This window comes from Bos javanicus, chromosome 20 (assembly GCF_032452875.1).
Source record: "Bos javanicus breed banteng chromosome 20, ARS-OSU_banteng_1.0, whole genome shotgun sequence".
Taxonomy (NCBI): Eukaryota; Metazoa; Chordata; class Mammalia; order Artiodactyla; family Bovidae; genus Bos; species Bos javanicus.
In genome coordinates, this window is record NC_083887.1 from 8,332,818 (window position 1) to 8,349,904 (window position 17,087).

Below are 17,087 nucleotides of genomic sequence, written 5' to 3' on the forward strand. Positions count from 1 at the left end.
GCTTCCCAAACTTGCTTGATGATAAAAATCACCTGGGCCACTATTTTAACTGGCAACATCTGAGTTCCCACCTTAGCTCAACAGAACTAACATTTCCAAGGGAGGGAACATGCCCCAGGTGGCTCTTATCATCAGGAATCTCTGGAAACCCCACGTTAATCCCAAGTGCTCCTGGGAAACTAGGGGGCTTTTCTCCCCTCCAAAATACCTCTCCCTGCCATAGGACAAGGCTTGTGACCAGCTTTGCTGCCAAACAGATGGGAAAGCAAGGAAATAACCCTCTCAGGTATCTCCCTGCAAGCGTCCTAGAGCAGCAAGGACGGAGCGTTGTTGCAGTAGGTGTGTGTGGTCTGCCCTTTTTCTCACTGGGCTAGATCAGAGATCCAGGACAGCCAGCTTTTCTCGTTAATCATGAAAATTCTGGTCAGCTAGCCTGACATTCTTTTCAGGCGCTTAACCCCTGAGTTAACAGTTGGGCTCTGAAAACATTGTTCTTCTAAATCCTTCAGTTCATGTTTCCCATTTGTCTTTAGCTACAGCCACTTGCAATTAAGATAAGAACTGAAAAGTGAAAGTCGCTCAGTCATGCCCAACTCTTTGCAACCTGTGGATTGTCCATGGAATTCTCTAGGCCAGAATACTCCAGGGGATCCTTCCCAACCCAGGGATCGAACCCAGGTCTCCTGCATTGCAGGCAGATTCTTTACAAGCTGAGCCACAGGGGAAGCGATAAGAACTGGAAACATGGAAAGAGTAGGCAAGAGAGATCAACTTCCTCCGAACAGCCCTTGAATTCAAAACTAGAAGGGCTTCCCAAGCACACGGGTAAGAAAATCCTAGCTGTATTTTCTTTTTATTTCATTTTTTTAAATTGAGGTGTAGTTGATTTACAATATTGCATTAGTTTTAGGTTACAACAAAGTGATTAAAAATTGTATAGATGATGCTGCTGCGTTGCTTCAGTTGTGTCTGACTCTGTGCGACCCCATAGATGGCAGCCAACCAGGCTCCCCCGTCCCTGGGATTCTCCAGGCAAGAACACTGGAGTGGGTTGCCATTTCCTTCTCCAATGCATGAAAGGGAAAAGGGAAAGTGAAGTCGCTCAGTCGTGTCTGACTCTTCTCGACCCCATGGACTGCAGCCTACCAGGCTCCTCCATTCATGGGATTTTCCAGGCAAGAGTACTGGAGTGGGGTGCCATACTCTAAAGTTATTATAAAATACTGGCTCCATTCCCTGTGCTGTACAGTCCATCCTTGTGGCTTCTTTATTTAATACATAGTGTTTTGTACCTCTTAACCCCCTACCCCTGTCTTGTCCCTCCCCCATTCCCTCTCCCTGCTGGTAGCTACTGGTTTGTTCTTTATATCCACAAGTCTGTTTCTGCTTCTCTTTTGCTCTATTCATTCATTTGCTTTATTTGTTTTCAATTCCATGTATAAATGATAGCATACAGTATTTGTATTTCTTGGCTGACTTATTTTACTAAGCATAATACCCTCTGATTCCATTTGTGTTGTTGCAAATGGTAATTTTCATTCTTTTTATGGCTAAGTAATATTCCATTATATATATATATATATATATATATATATATATATATTTCATATTCTTTATCTATTGATCTGTTCCTGGACACTTAAGCTACTTCCATATCTTGGCTACTGTAAATAATGCTGCTGTGAAAGCTGAGGTGCATTTATCTTTTTTATTGAAGTATAGTTGATTTACAATATTGTGTTTCCAGTATATAGCAAGAGATTTAGTTATATGTATTTGTCAGATGATTTTCCTCTATAGGTTATTATAAGATATTGAATATTATTCCCCATGCTGTACAGTAAATCTGTTTTGTATGTAGAAGTTTGTACTTGTTCACCCCATATTACTAATTTATTGCCCCCCAACCTTTCCTCTTTGGTAATCATAAGTTTGTTTTCTGGGTCTGTGAGTCTTCTTCTGTTTGGTGCAGGTATCTTTTTGAATTACTGTTTTCATTTTCTTTGGATATATACCCAGAGGCAGAATTGCTGGATCATATTATAGTGCTATTTTTAGTTTTTTGAGGCACCTCCATACTGCACCAATTTACATTCCCACCAACAGCATAGGAGGATTCCGTTTTCTCCACATTCTAACATATGTTATTTGTGTTCTTTTTCATGGCAGCAGTTCTGACAGGTGTGAGGTGATGTCTCATTGTGGCTTTGATTTGCGTTTCTCTGATTAGCAAAGTTGAACATCTTTCCCTGTGATTGTTGGCCAGGTGGCAGTTTGGGGAAATGTCTATTTAGGTCTTCTCTTCATTTTTCTATTAGGTCAGGGTTTTTTATATTCAGTTGTATGAGCTACTTATATATTTTGGATAATAACTCCTTATCGGTCATATGATTTACAAATATTTCCTCCCATTCAGTAGGTTGTCTTTTTTATTTTGTCAATGGTTTCCTTTGCTGTGCAAAAGCTTTTAAGTCCCACTTGTTTATTTTTGTTTCTTTTGCCTTAGGAGAGAGATTCAAAAAAGCTATTGCTATAATTTATGTCAAAGAGTGTTGTATGTTTTCTCCTAAAGATATGATGTTTTCAAATAAATTCTCTGCTCCTTTCTGTCTTGTTTCTCATTCTGGGACCCCTATAATGTAAATGTTAATATGTTTGATGTTTGTCTCAGAAGTCTCTTAAACTGTCCTTATTTCTTTTTATTCTTTTTTCTGTGTTTTCTATCAACTGCACTTCTTCTAGCTTGCTAATCCATTCCTCTGTATCATTTAATCTAATGTTGGCTCCATCTAATGTGTTTTTCATTTCAGTTATTGTATTCTTGGGCTGTGTTTGATTCTCCTTTATCCCTTCTAATGCTCTGTAACACTTCTTATTGTGTTCATCCATTCTTCTCCCAAGTTCTTTGATCATCTTTATGATCATTACCTTGAACTTTTATTGAGTAAATCCACTTTACCTAGTTCTTCTTCTGGGGTTTTAGCTTGTTCCTTGACTTGGAAAATATTCTTTCTGCTTTTAATTTCTACATATCTGGTAGATTGAATATATTTCCCAACATTGGAGAAGTGATCTTTTGTAAGAAATGTACTATGTATCCCAGGACTGCACTCCTCTCTGGTCCCCAAAGCTACATACTCCAGGGGTTCCCCGTGTGTGGGCTGCCTGGGTCTTCCTCTGGTGGTGGCTGACTGCCGTAGCCAGTCTGGTAGGTGTGGCTGGCATTCAGTCTGGTTGGTTGCCAGGCTCTGGTTTGTGTGGAAGTGGTTGGCTGCTGGTTAGGGGGGCCAGAATGCAAGGCGATTGGCTATGGAACTCTAGGGGATGCCAGGGCTAGTTTAGTTCACTAGTGGGCAGAGCCAGGTTCTGGGGTGGGTAAGTGTGGGACTGGGATTTCCAGATCTAGTGACAGCCTATTGGTGGGTGTGGCCAGTTCCTGACACAGCTGGCTGTGGGTTCCAGGGTGTCCCAAAGCTGGTATTGGCCCCCTTGTGAGAGGGACTGTATCCCAAGATGGCTGGTTGAGGAGTCCAAGGTGTCTCTAAGCTGGTGTTGCCCTGCCTGTGGGTGGGGCTGGGACCTGAGTTGTCCTAGAGGCTAGAATTGGCCTGCTGGTGGGCAGAGCCAGGACTGAAGGGGTTCTGGGCTGGCGCTGGCCCACTGGCGTGTTAGCTGTGTCCTGCAGTGGCCCTGAAGCCAGTGTCCCCTTGCTGGTAGGCAGAGTTGGGGTCCAAGAGTTCCTAGGACTGGTGCCTACCCACCAATGGGCAAAGGTCCGTCTAGTCAAAGCTATGGTTTTTCCAGTAGTCATGTATGGATGTGAGAGTTGGACCATAAAGAAGGCTGAACACCAAAGAACTAATGCTTTTGAATTGTGGTGTTGGAAAAAACTCTTGAGAGTTCCTTGGACTTCAAGGATATCAAACCAGTCCATCCTAAAGGAAATCAGTCTTGAATATTCATTGGAAGGACTGATACTGAAGCGGAATCTCCAATACTTTGGCCACCTGATGCAAAGAACTGACTCATTAGAAAAGACCCTGGGAAAGATTGAAGGCCGGAGGAGCAGGGGTAAGAGAGAATGAGATGGCTGGATGTCATTACCTAGTCAATGGATATGAGTTTGAACAAGCTCCAGGAGATGGTGAAGGACGTGGAAGACTGGTGTGCTACAGTCCATGGGGTTGCAAAGAGTCAGACATGACTGAGTGACTGAAAAACAACCAAAGGGCTAGTGGCAGCCCCCTGGCAGGCAGAGCCAGGCTCTAGAATCTCTGGTTGCAGAGCCCACACTGCTCAGAGCTGCTGTCAGACTGCTGGTGGTTAAGGCTGATTCCAGACACTGATGGCTGTGAAGTCCAGGCTGTCCCAAATCTCGTGTCAGCCCACTGGTGAGTGGAGCCAGATCCTGGGGGCAGCTGGCTGAAGGGCCCAGGGTGTCTCAAGCTGGGTAGGGCTGCTGGAGGGCGGGGTTGGGGCCCAGCAGGTCCGGGGGATGATTCTACCCTACCAGTGAGTGGGCTGGGTTTGGCCATGGCTGGCTGCAGGGCTGTGTTTATCCTGGGGTAAGTGCCTGCCACTGGGTCTCCCGGTCGCTGGTTGGAAGACCCTGGGTCTTGGGTCTAGCACCTGTGCAGTAGTGTGTGCGGCTGATTTCTGGGCCCTTTGGTGCACAGGGCTGTGTCCAGGGATGGCTGTGGATCAGGGAGCCCTAAGGATGCCTGCCACGTGGCAGGTGGAGCTACAACCCCACCTGGCTTGTTGCTTGGCCTGAGACATCCCAGCACTGTGCCTACAGCTTAGTGGGCAGGGGGTGGGCCTGGGTCCTGAGGCCAAGAAGCTGTAGAGAGGGTTACAGAATAGAACTTGGCAGCCCTAGTGTCCACAAGCTCCCCAGACAGCTCCTGTCAGTGCCTATGCCCCAGGGTGAGCTCTGGGTGCCTCCTTTTCAGGAGACTCTCCAAGATCAGCAGATGGGTTTAACCCAGGCTCCTTTCAAATGACTGCTTCTGCCCTGGGTCTCAGACAGTGTGACATTTTGTGTAAGCCTTTTAAGAGTGGAGTCTAATTCCCACAGCCCTGGGGGACTCCCAGTCGTAAACCCCACTGGTCTTCAGAACCAAACGGTTGAGGGCTTGTCTTCCTCGTGCAGAGCTCCCAGGCTGAGGAGCCTGATGTGAGGTTTAGACCCCTCACTCCTTGGGGAAGACCTCTGCGATTGTAATTATTCTCTCATTTGTGGGTCACCACAAATGAGCTCATGGGTCTTGACTATACTGTGACTCCACGCCTCTTACCTGTTTCATTACAGTGCCGTCTTTATATCTTTAGTTGTAGAGGATCTCTTCTGGTAGATTCCAGTCTTTCTTTCTAATACTTGCTTTGTAAATAGCTGTGGTTTTGGTGTGCCGTAAGAGGAGGTAAGCTGAGGTTCTTTCTACTCCACCCTCTTGTCTAACATCTTGGTTCAGATCCCTCTAGTTACACTTTTAAGGTCACCTTGACTCAGCCTCTCTCACTGAAAACTCAAATCCCGTGTGTGTGTGTGTGTGTGTGTGTGTATAGGAATCTCCTATATATAGGTAGATACCAATTTTTAAAAAGCTAACAAGCTGAATTCAATAGCCTATAACAAGTATTATATATCATGACCAACTGAGATTTATTCCTGGAATTCAAGGATGATTCAACATATGAAAACCAATCAGTGTAATCCACTGCGTAACAGAATGAAGGGAAAAGACTCCATGTGCTCATTTCACTATGTGCCAGGAAAAATAGTGTCAACATTTATCAAATACTTGTAATGAATCAGGTTATAACTATTCTAGATATTTAATATACATAGTTTCATTTCATCCTTTTGACAACCAGGTTACAATCAAGAGAAGTATGCTGATTATTAAGCTGTTGTGAGTCTGCTCCAAACCCTTTGATACTTTGCTTTGGCTGAGACTCTGCCAAGGACATTTTCCTCTGCCCAGTGGTTCCATATCCAGTTCTGCTAACATGGTGCATTAGAGGGAGATTGCAAGGTGGAAGGAAGAAGAAAGCAATAGATCCTTGAACAACAACGGCATGGGTCCACATAAACTGGGCTTTTTTTTCGGTAGTAAATACATGGTACTATACGATCTGTGATTGGTTGAGTCTGCAGATGCAGAACTAGAGATACAGGGAAGCCACAGATACCAAGGGCCAACTGTAAGTGGTGCGTGGGTTCTTCGGCTGCATGGAAGGTCAACGTCCCTGACCACTCCCTCCGCTGCTCAAGGGTCAACTGCGCTGTTTCCTGTCTTGCTGCTGCCGGCAGTGTCGTTCCAGTAGCACTTCTTCATCCTAGCAGCAACACTTCCAATTTGCAGTTTCCCTCCACACCCCCCCCCACAGACCCAGCCTCACTGTGCCCCTTCAAAAACACCAGCAGCAGCCAAATCACGCGCTCTCCTCAGAGTCACTCTTGCTCTTTGTAAATAGATTGCTGCTTATTTTAAAAGGCTGTAACTCAGGAACAGTCAGACAGCAGAGGTGCACAGGGCAGGTATGGGGAAAGGTGTGCGGAGCTCCCATCCTCTCTTAGAGGGCACCTCTCTCCCCAAATCTCCACATGCTCACCAACCCAGAAGCTCTCTGGACCCGGTCCTTTAAGACTTTAATGGAGGCTCCCCAAAGATTCTTTATCTAAATTCCTGAGATGCCAGCACAAGCTGAGTGACATCCTTTATTCAGAAGGCCAGGTGCCAGCTCCATAGGGTCCCATCTCTGAGCTTTTACATTCTAATGTATTTCCAGCCTCTTCCCTCTGTTCCCCCAACCTATTTCTTTCTTTCTTTCTTTTTTTTTTTTTTTTTTACTATCTCTGAGTTACCTCAGAGGTCACATTTTGCCTTTTCAGTCCTCTAATACCTGTTTAAGTAGTTTCCTAAATTAAGTCCTCTCTATTAAAATAACTAATATGGTTAGTGTTTCCCTAACTGGATCCTGGAGCTTCCCTGGTGGCTCGGGGGTAAGGAATCCAACTGCAACACAGGAGATGCGGGTTTCATCCCTGGGTTGGGAAGATCTCCTGGAGGAGAGTGTGGCAACCCACTCCAGTATTCTCGTCTAAAAAATCCCATAGACCGAGGAGCTTGGCAGGTACAGTCCATGGGGTACAGAGAGTCAGACATGACTGAAGTGAGCATGGCACAGCAACTGTATCATTACTAACACATATTACCAACAGTGGGTTTAGGAAACAGACCTACAAAGATGGGATTCGGGAGTTGGTTTGGTCTTTTTCTTGCCCTCACATACAATGCTAAGCCCAGTGAAAAATGGAACATTAGCAACCCATGGCATGCAGTAACATCAAAATTAATCAAAATAGTACCTGCAGTAGGCTGCAAAAAAGTGCCTAGTTGTTGTAGCCACGCGTTCCGGGAAACAAGCTCCCTCAGAAGGACAATGCAGCGCAGTTTATTACACCGGCGGGCCCAAGGCAGAGCCTTCTCTCAGCCAAGGACCCCGACCAGCATCTGTGAAAATCTTTTATACCCCATGTGCGTGTGTCTGAACCCACCACCCCAAATTCCTTGAGACTTACATAAACCAAGGAAAATATAATCCCAATAACCCCATCATTCACGGGCTATGTGCTCATGTGCTCAAACAATTAGCCAATAATCAATAAGCCCGAGGTTACACTCCGATAGATACAGAAAAATTTATGGCCTGTCTGGAGGAAGGGGTGATTAGCGTATGTTTTCTCTTAGGCGATGAGTAACCTAGATACCATCTTCAAGGTTCCCCTGTCTGGAGGGGGTCTTATCCTTCTGTTGTTGTTTTCATAGGCACTAAACACAGAGTTCAGAGTCCATTGGAAAGGTGTCCGAGCATGATCAGCATGAACAGGCCTAAGATGGAGTCCAGACCCTGTGAATTCCTTCTTCATAGTGAAGAAAAAGCCTTAGGGACCAAGTGGCTGGCACCTTGAATGATAGTAATGATGGGCTGTGAGAACTGGGGAATGGAGATGGCCACTTCTGAGTGCCCTTGAATACTTACAAAAAGAAAAACAACCACCTCAAGCCTGTAAAATCTCAGCCCAAGTAATGGTGAGAAAGCCAAAGAGTTTCTACTGGCCTTAAAAGAATCTATTCTTTCTAGTATCTACAGGGCTCACTAAAAATCAAACACAAAATTTAAATATGCCATTTACGTAATTACAACAGAAGTTTAATTCACAACCTTATCAAGTTTCTAATATGAAAGTTAGGTTGATTGTGAAGCACTGGGAACTTGAGACTTGGAATGAGGACACCCGTAGGCTCAGAGGAAGTGAGAATCTTGAGCTTGGAGTCATTCTGAGCCATCTTCGTTGGCAGAAGCACCTCTCTCCACTTATTTTACCCGAATATGCTATAATAACCTTGCCTTCACCGGCAAAGGATGCTTATCCTCAAAATTCGTGCCAAGTACCTCTTACTGCTCTAAACATATTAGATTTCAGCATACTCTAGGGGTATATAGTACATTCTCTTCTGACTCAGAAAAAAATGGTGAACTCTGCAAGAGACTTAAAAGATTTAAAAAATTTGTATTGGCATAAATGTGGAGAATATGTGTAGAAATTAATCCTAAGGATGCTAGACCAAGGAGAATAGAAAATAATATTGGATTGATAAATTTTTGTGTAGGTGCACTTAACAGATACTCTAGATTTAATGTTAGTGCTATTAATTTATTGTTACTTAAATTGAAGTTAATGTATTCTAGATTTAAGTTAATGCTGATTTGTATAGCTGGAGGTGACCTTACTAGTATACTTGTTTGGTTGATTGGTATGTGGCTTGTATTCAGTGAGGTTGAGACACCAGAAGTTCTCTGGTATAATGTACAGGAGTTCAAAGCCTTTGAGAGAGAGAGCTATTGGAGTGGACTTTTTATGACTGATCTTTGTACCTGTTTTCCACCCCTTGATCCCTTCTCCAAGGATTGAGAAGTACCCTAGTGCAGAGAGCATCAGTACCCTTGATAAGCTTGCCGATGGCTGTCTTCTCTAGGCCAGGTATGATATCGAGAGATCGCCAATGAGGTGGGTCCCCTTATTTTAGTGGTGGTGATGTGGGAATTTCAACCTAGTAGAAGCCAAGAGAAAGCACTTAATAGCCAGAGACAAGATGACTGCATTTATTATAATGGGTATTTTGACCTTCCGTAATCTCTGGCTATGGCTAATTGATCATTGTGTCCCTAGGAATGAAATAGATGAGTATACTACTAAAATGTTACTTGGTGTGTATAACAGGGAAAACTCCAGATCTGGTGACCAAAACCTGACCCGTGTCATCACAACAGAGAGTCAGGCTTCTTTTTCAGTTTTTGAATCTAATCCATTCATAGACCTGGAGGGCCTTGATTGGAGGAGAGGCTGGTTCCCCTTGAAAAAGAACCCTGCCACACTGCTACAATATACATACTTTAGGTCTTCCTCCAACTATTTTTCAAAGGACATAGAGCCATTTGCCCAAACCTCTGGGGACTGATATACCCTGAGTCTGAACTGACATTCTTTCTAGGGACCCAAAATGCCACTGCTCCATAAATAAAAGTGGGGGCTTAAGGTGGTCAGGTGCTAAATGGAATTTTGTCTTACTGAATGACAATGAGGCCAGTAGGTCTGTGAAACTCCCCTGTGTTTACTTCCCCAGTTGCTGAATGTAAAATCAGAATAGATACACTTGGCAATTGGCAAATCCCCACATTGACTTTCTAATCCGTGGAGCAAGGGCTACTATGGTAGGAAAAGCCCAATAGAAGTCTTTCCTTATCAGGACAGAAAAATAAAACCAGTGATACTTTCCTGGAGGAAACTGCAGAGATCAGTGTCATCGTGAAAGATTTGAAAGATACTGGGGTGATCACATCCTATTTGATTCACCCCTTTGACTTCTTAAGAAGCCAGGTAAATCTTAAAGAATGCATGTTTATTATCATAAATTTATCAAGTGGTGATACCAATTGTAGTTGATAGTCCAGATATAGATTTTAACTAGAGAAAATCATCATAGCCCCTGGCACCTGACACAGTGATTGATCAAAAAAAAAAAAAAAAAGACTTTTTTCTGCATCAGTTTATAAGAGGGTTTCCCAGGTAGCACTAGTGGTAAATGCCGGAGACATTAGAGAGATGGATTCCATCTTTGAGTCAGGAAGATCCCCAGGAGGAGGGCATGGCAACCCACTTGAGTCTTGCCTGGAGAATCACGTGGACAGAGGAGCCTGGCGGGCTAACAGTCCATAGGGTCACAAGAGTCGGACTGAAGGGACTTGGCACGAAGGCAGTCCGAAGAACCAGGTCTTTCTTTATTCTCTCTTCAAAATTTTTTCAGTGTAAATAAACTGTCTCAAATGATTTATAGTATATCTGATCAAGTAAGTCTCTTCCTTCAGTTTTCAATTCTTATTTTTACTATCGTGACTTCATAAATAAAAATATCCAGTTTCCCCTTGCAGTTGTTGTTCAAGAATATTTAGCATTGAAACTTGAAAAATATGTGTTAAGTAAACCAACCTTGTGAGCCTTTTGTCCTTAAAGTGAGCAATCAATTCCTTCCTTTTATCCACAGTGTAACCCTTTGTACCAGTGGAATAGTTCTCCAATGAATACAAATAATTCAACTCTGAATTCAGAAAGCCTGGCTGGTAAATTTCCACAGTGATGAATAATTGTTAATTTTAAATGTGTTGAAAGTATTTGCATTCAATACACTTTCTTTTTTAAAAAACAAAACTTTCTTTAATTCCTCGAAATAAAAAAATGCAGGGGCAAATTCTTTGGGGTGGGATTCTCAGTGAAAGCAGTGGCTGCTGGAGAGACCTCAGGACTCCACCTTATTGAAAATTTCTCTACCAGGTATTGTCTGATCAACCGGAAAGGTCCTCACAGACATTATAAATTAAAGTTATCTCCCTTGGGCTCCCCTTGTCTCCATCTCCAGCTGCATCAGATGTGTAACTAACTGAATCAGAGACAAAGTAACTCAAGGTGCAGTTACAACAAGTGAAAACTAGTCAATTAAAGCTAAATACTTAAACAACTAGCAAATTATTCAGCAAATCAACCTAGATCCATTCTCATGTATAGAACTAAGACTTGTTAAATCATTGATGTTCATGCTTTTAAAAATGTTAAAATCATTCTTTCACTAATTGTTCAAATACCACATTAGAATATCTTTTCTTAAGAGCACCCTTTTCAGTTTGGCTGCCTCTTTCAACCCAAATATTTTTTCTGCCCTCTCTAGAGTCACCTCCTTCTGAAGCAGTCATGACATTTTCCTTGCAGGAAATTTCAGGCAGTGTTTTATTGCTGGTTTGATTGTGGTTTATAATTTGGATAGGCTTTGCTTCTTATTGACACCTTGTATTTATACTTCCAGACTTTTTTTTCTTACAAGAAGTTTACACATTTTATAGAAATGGAATCGCATGAAACTATGTTATTCATCAACTCTCTTTTTACCTATAAGCTCATGCTATCTTTCCCAATCCATACAATTTATTTTTTAATATTCTGACATAGATAATTATTTCATACAATTATAGCTGGGAGTTTCTCAATAAGTGGTATCTAGATATCAAATAGAAATCAAGGATTAAGTTCATTTTTTTTTTGCGACTATAATAAAATCCATAAACTGTATGAGAATTCAGGGTAAACAATTCCCCCCCACCATGGAAAAACCTTGTTTGATTAGACAAAAATAAAATAAGCTGCATAAGAACAATTTTAAAGTTCAAAGAGACACCAACTTTGTTTTAAGGTTGCAATAGCTGATATGGCATCTCCTTGCTACCTTGCTCAGCCTCCTCTGTGGACCACAGCAAAATATTCAGAAGCCTGTGAGCTAACACAGGAGTTTTTGAATACTTTTCCGATGGTGAAGAACCAACGGAAAACCAAAATAAACTTCAACCAAGCCACATGCTCTACACTTGAAAATTAAAGCATTTTGCTGACTGGCCATGACAGTGAATGGACAGTACTAAGCAAAATTCATTAAAAAAAAAAAAAAAAGCTAACAACCCTCCCACCCACTGGAATATAACTAATAAGCTGGTTTAAAATGACTTCCCTTACCCCACCCACCCTCTCACCTGTACTGAATTTAGGGGAAAAGAAGGGGGAAAAAAGGAATCTTACCACCCTAAAAATAAGAACACTGTGGAAACATGAAAAATCTTCCTCTGAAAAAGATAAGCATACAGACTGCTAGAAACACAAAGAACTATTCCAGAGCCGGTCATTTAAAGCAAGTGAACACTTTGCTACAAACATTGACATTCAGTCAGTGTGCTCTGAGACAGAGCCTTAAGAAAAATACTACCTGAGCTTGTAAGTTAGTACAATCATTAAAAGGAGGTCTATCCTAAAGGAAATCAACCCTGAATATTCATTGGAAGGACCGACGTTGAAGCTCCAATTCTTTAGTCACCTGATGTGAAGAGCTGACTCATTGGAAAAGACCCTGATGCTGGGAAAGACTGAAGGCAAAAGGAGAAGGGGACGACAGAGGATGAGATGGTTGGACGGCATCACCGACTCAATGGACATGAATTTGAGCAAACTCTGAGAGACAGTGAGGGACAGGGAAGCCTGGTGTGCTGCAGCCCATGGGGTCGCAAAGAGCAGGACACAACTGAGCGACTGAACAACAGCAGCAAAGAAGGAGCTGTACACCCGTGTGGACGCACAAAACCTTTAGACCCGTTACTGGTTAAATGATGATGGAAAAACTTGCCGCCAGGCTGGCTTGTTAACTTGTAAGATTAGTTTTTAAAATAGGCATCATTGAGGTATGTATCCACCATGACATTTTTAAACCAAATTCATGAGAATGATAGTAGTCTTAAGGACCCTCTCTTCCAAACAAAACAAAAATTAAGCAAGGGGAGGAAGAGAGGTGGAGAGACAATACAGTATTATCTTGGTAGTGTGCTTCTCTATTTTATCGAGTATTTAATCAACAAGCAAAGGAAAAGAATAGCCTATCAAAGAACATGTTAGAGGGTAAACAATTTTTAAACTTAGGTTGAGCACTGTTGGGGTAAGAGTATAGGAAAATAGTCATCTTTAATTGGTGAGAATATGACGACAATTTTCTTTTTTGGAGGGGAGCAATTTGGCAATATCTATTAACATTTAAAGTACACATATAATTGAATTCAATTGTAGGAATGTAATTGATGTATATCCTTTAGATATCTGCACAAAAGCATATTTTAGCAGAATAGACAATGAATCACTGCCTTTGGGGGAAAAAAAATCTAAATGTCCATCAGTAGTGGCCTGGATAAAGAAGTTATGCTGATAAACAATGGGGTATCCTGTCACTGTTTCAGAGAGGGTACACTCTCAAGACCTGTGTTTCCTTTTCTGTCACTTTTTGTGCTTCGGAAGAGAGAGGAACAGGGTGTTCAATTCTGCCCTGTTTAGGTTTCTGCTTGGGAACAAACATTGGTTGTGTGTGTGTGTTTTTTTTTTTTTTGTCATTGTTCGAGAGCAAGGCAGGTCTATGTGAACAGGTATGGAATAATCTCTAAGATGTGCTGTTGACTGAAAAAAAAAAAAAGCAAAGTGAATAGTGTATTTACTATGCTATCGTTTTGCAAGGGGAGCAAGGTATACTTGTCATTGAAGGTACATGCATAAAGTATCACTGAAAGGATGCATGATCAATCGGGAAAGAGAAAAGGGAGAATGTTTCAGTTGTAGAACAAACTACCCCCAAGCTTTGGGACTTAAAACGTAATTCTGTAAGTTGACTGAGTTTAGCTGGGCAGTTGGCTAGGGTTGCAGTCATTTGTAAGCCCAATTGAGTTGGATGTCCTAGATGTTTCACTCACATGGCTGAGTTATCCTGGCTATTGCTCAGAGTTCTGCAAGGGTTGTCTACCAGACCTCCTGCCTGTAGCCTTTCCAGGTGATTTCTCTAAGCACGGCAACTGGCTTTTGAGAGATAATGTCTTAACAGCAAGTGTTTCAAGAGTCCCGGGTGGGAGCTGCAAGGTGTCTTGTTAATAGCTTTGGAAGTCCCAGACTATCACTTCCATTGCATTCTATTGCTTGAGCAAGTCACTGAGTCAATCCAGATACAAAAGGGAGAGAATTAGATTCTTCCTCTCTAGGGGAAGAATGTCAAGGTCATAGTACAAACGAACATGTGAAATAGATATCATTGTCACTCTGGAAAATACAGTCTTCATCTGTGCTACTGCTTGAATTTTTGTCTGTGTGAACATCCAAATATGCCCCAAGATTTTAAATCAAGTGTGTTTGTCTGCTTATTCACTTACAATTGGTTAGTAGCCTCGTCTTTCTTTACTGGCAAATTCTCAATGGGATCTGCACGGACAAATCTGTTGCCGTCATCAATAATGTTAAATTCTGTTTTGTTCTGAGTTTTTTGCATATTTCCACTGTCTCTCAGACTTAAACATCATTTCAATTTTTAAGCACTAATCCACACTCCTAGGTAAAAATTATAATTTTGAAATGATTACAGTTCAAAGAGTTGAATGAAAAGTGACACTTAAACCACAAAAACAGAGCTTTCAGAGCTTATCAGAGAGCTCTGGTGGGAAGCGAAACTAAATGCAGTCACATTTGTTAACGAAACATTTGACTGAACACATTGTGGTGGGAAGTAAATTGCTTTGTGGGAGCCGTGTGGGTGTGTGTTATGTGTTTGAGCAAATGCCTTTAAAAAAATGTTTGATAGTGACAAACACGTCTGTCAGCAATCTAGCTGCTCAGCCATGCTCCTGAAGTGTAACCTGTTTTCCTGCTGTGCAGGCCACGTTGACTTTGATTTGATTACAGATGAAGTACCACCAGTTCTCTAATAGCAAAAAAACAAAAAAAAGTATCAAATATTTCAACCATTCAAAGCGCATAAAAGGCAAAATAAAACAAAGCCATGAGCTTAGACAACATGCAAAAACAGCTATCTACTAGTTTTGCTTTCAAATACGTGTCTCAAAACACTTCACGGTTTCTAGAATTCAGAAAGAATTTCTTCACATTTGGGTAGAAGTGACACCACCTGGCTTCCCCTACCCTGAGCATATTGTGGGCCGAGGGGTGTAAAACGGGTTGGAGGGGGAACAGAGCAGCAGGAGGGAGCTGGACACTCTGCACAGCAGACCAGTGTCAATGGACACAGCAATGGTCCATGCAGTGGATTGCAATGCAATCATCCTGCAATGGTGAGATCAGCAAAATCAAGCAAGGTTTGGAGGACATGTTGGATTCTCAGGGAAACTGGTCCTTGGGCTCAACTCTGCATCTAGCTGCTATGAGAAGAAAACAGAGCCAGAACTCACAGCTTCCAACCCTGCTTGTAAGTCCAGACTCTACACTGGTTCTGGTGTCCCACACAAGGCAGGTACTTCCTCTGAGACGTACCTGTCATTAGGGCTAGAGCAGGGAAATCAGGCAGCTATCATTGAGAGAGGCAGCTAGGGTCCAAAGCCATGCTCCAACCAGCTCTGTGCCTTCAGGGGGCCAAGGTTGCAGACTTCAGAGAGCATGAGCAAGGCCACTCATGTACTCAGCCACACCCGGAACAGGACTTGTGGCAGGAGGATCAATGCACAGTAAGGGTGGAGCAGATGTGGAACCTCAACCCTGAGAGGTGATCTGCACTATATGAATGGCAGGGACCTGTAAGTCAGTTGGAGGTATTTGGGGACATCTCAATAGTAGGAATTGTCCACCACTAACCAGTTTTATTTACTTGAATTGCATCTGACCGGTGGCAGAGAGTTATATTGACCTTTTACAATAAAAAGTCACGATGGTGGTTGAATCAGAGCTGTGTGTGTGTGTGTGAGTCATTCATGTCCCGCTCTTTGTGACCCCATAGACTGTAGCCTGTCAGGCTCTCCTCTGTCCATGGAATTCTCAGGCAAGAATACTGGAGTGGATTGCCATTCCCTTTCCTTACTTAGGGATCAAACCTGTGTCTCCTGGATTGCAGGTGGATTCTTTACCATCTGAGCTACCAAAGGAATGCCTGTACTATCAGAGTTGTACTATAATCACATTGAAAATCAAAATGGTCCCAGGTATTTCACTTTGTTATAAGAATAACAAGAATCTTTGGGGTAGGGTGTGGGGATCATTGCTGTAAAGGATCTATATACTTATCCCATCCTGTTGTTTGAGCTTCCGTATCCTGGCAAGGGACATCTTTATAGATGATTAATCTCAGAAACAGGGAAGTATGTTATCTGACCGAGGAGCAGCACAGGAGGACAATGTGTACCCATTTTTCACTAGGGAGCGAGATTACTGGCTTAACTGCTCTCTCTCCCTTTGGACTCTCCTTTTTTTCCACTAGGTCGCCTGTGTCTCCTCATTAACCCCTCTCTACTCTAGCCAACTCTGTGAATTTCTGTGTGTTCCAGACGGTAGAGAACACTTAGGGAACTGATTACTGGCTGGATCTGTCTCCCTCCTTTTCATTCCCCCCATTTATCCTCCTGGCCATCTCTGCCACCTTCTTCCTTATTCTCTTCTCTATATAACTCTGTGAACAACTCTGAGCGGTCGAGTTGTGGAGTGCACATAAGGAAGAGATTACTGAATAGCCCACTCTCTCCTCTATTGATTCCACCTCATCTCATTTGGGTCACCTCTAACTCCCTCCTCACTCTTCTCTTCTCCATATAACGCTGTAAACCTCTCTGGGCGAAACAAGTTTCAGGGCAAGACATACCAAGCAAATTCTCCAGCAGCAAGGAACACAGCCCTGAGCTCCAAGATACAGGCAGCCGAAAGTCACCCCAAAACCATAGACATCCCATAACTCATTACTGGACATTTTATTGCACTCCAGAGAGAAGAAATACAGCTCCACTCACCAGAACACCGACACAAGCTTCCCTAACCAAGAAACCTTGACAAGCCACCTGTACAAACCCACACAGAGCGAGGAAACGCCACAATAAATAGAACTCCACAAACTGCCAGAATACAGAAAGGACACCCCAAACTCAGCAATTTAAACAAGATGAAGAGACAGAGGAATACCCAGCAG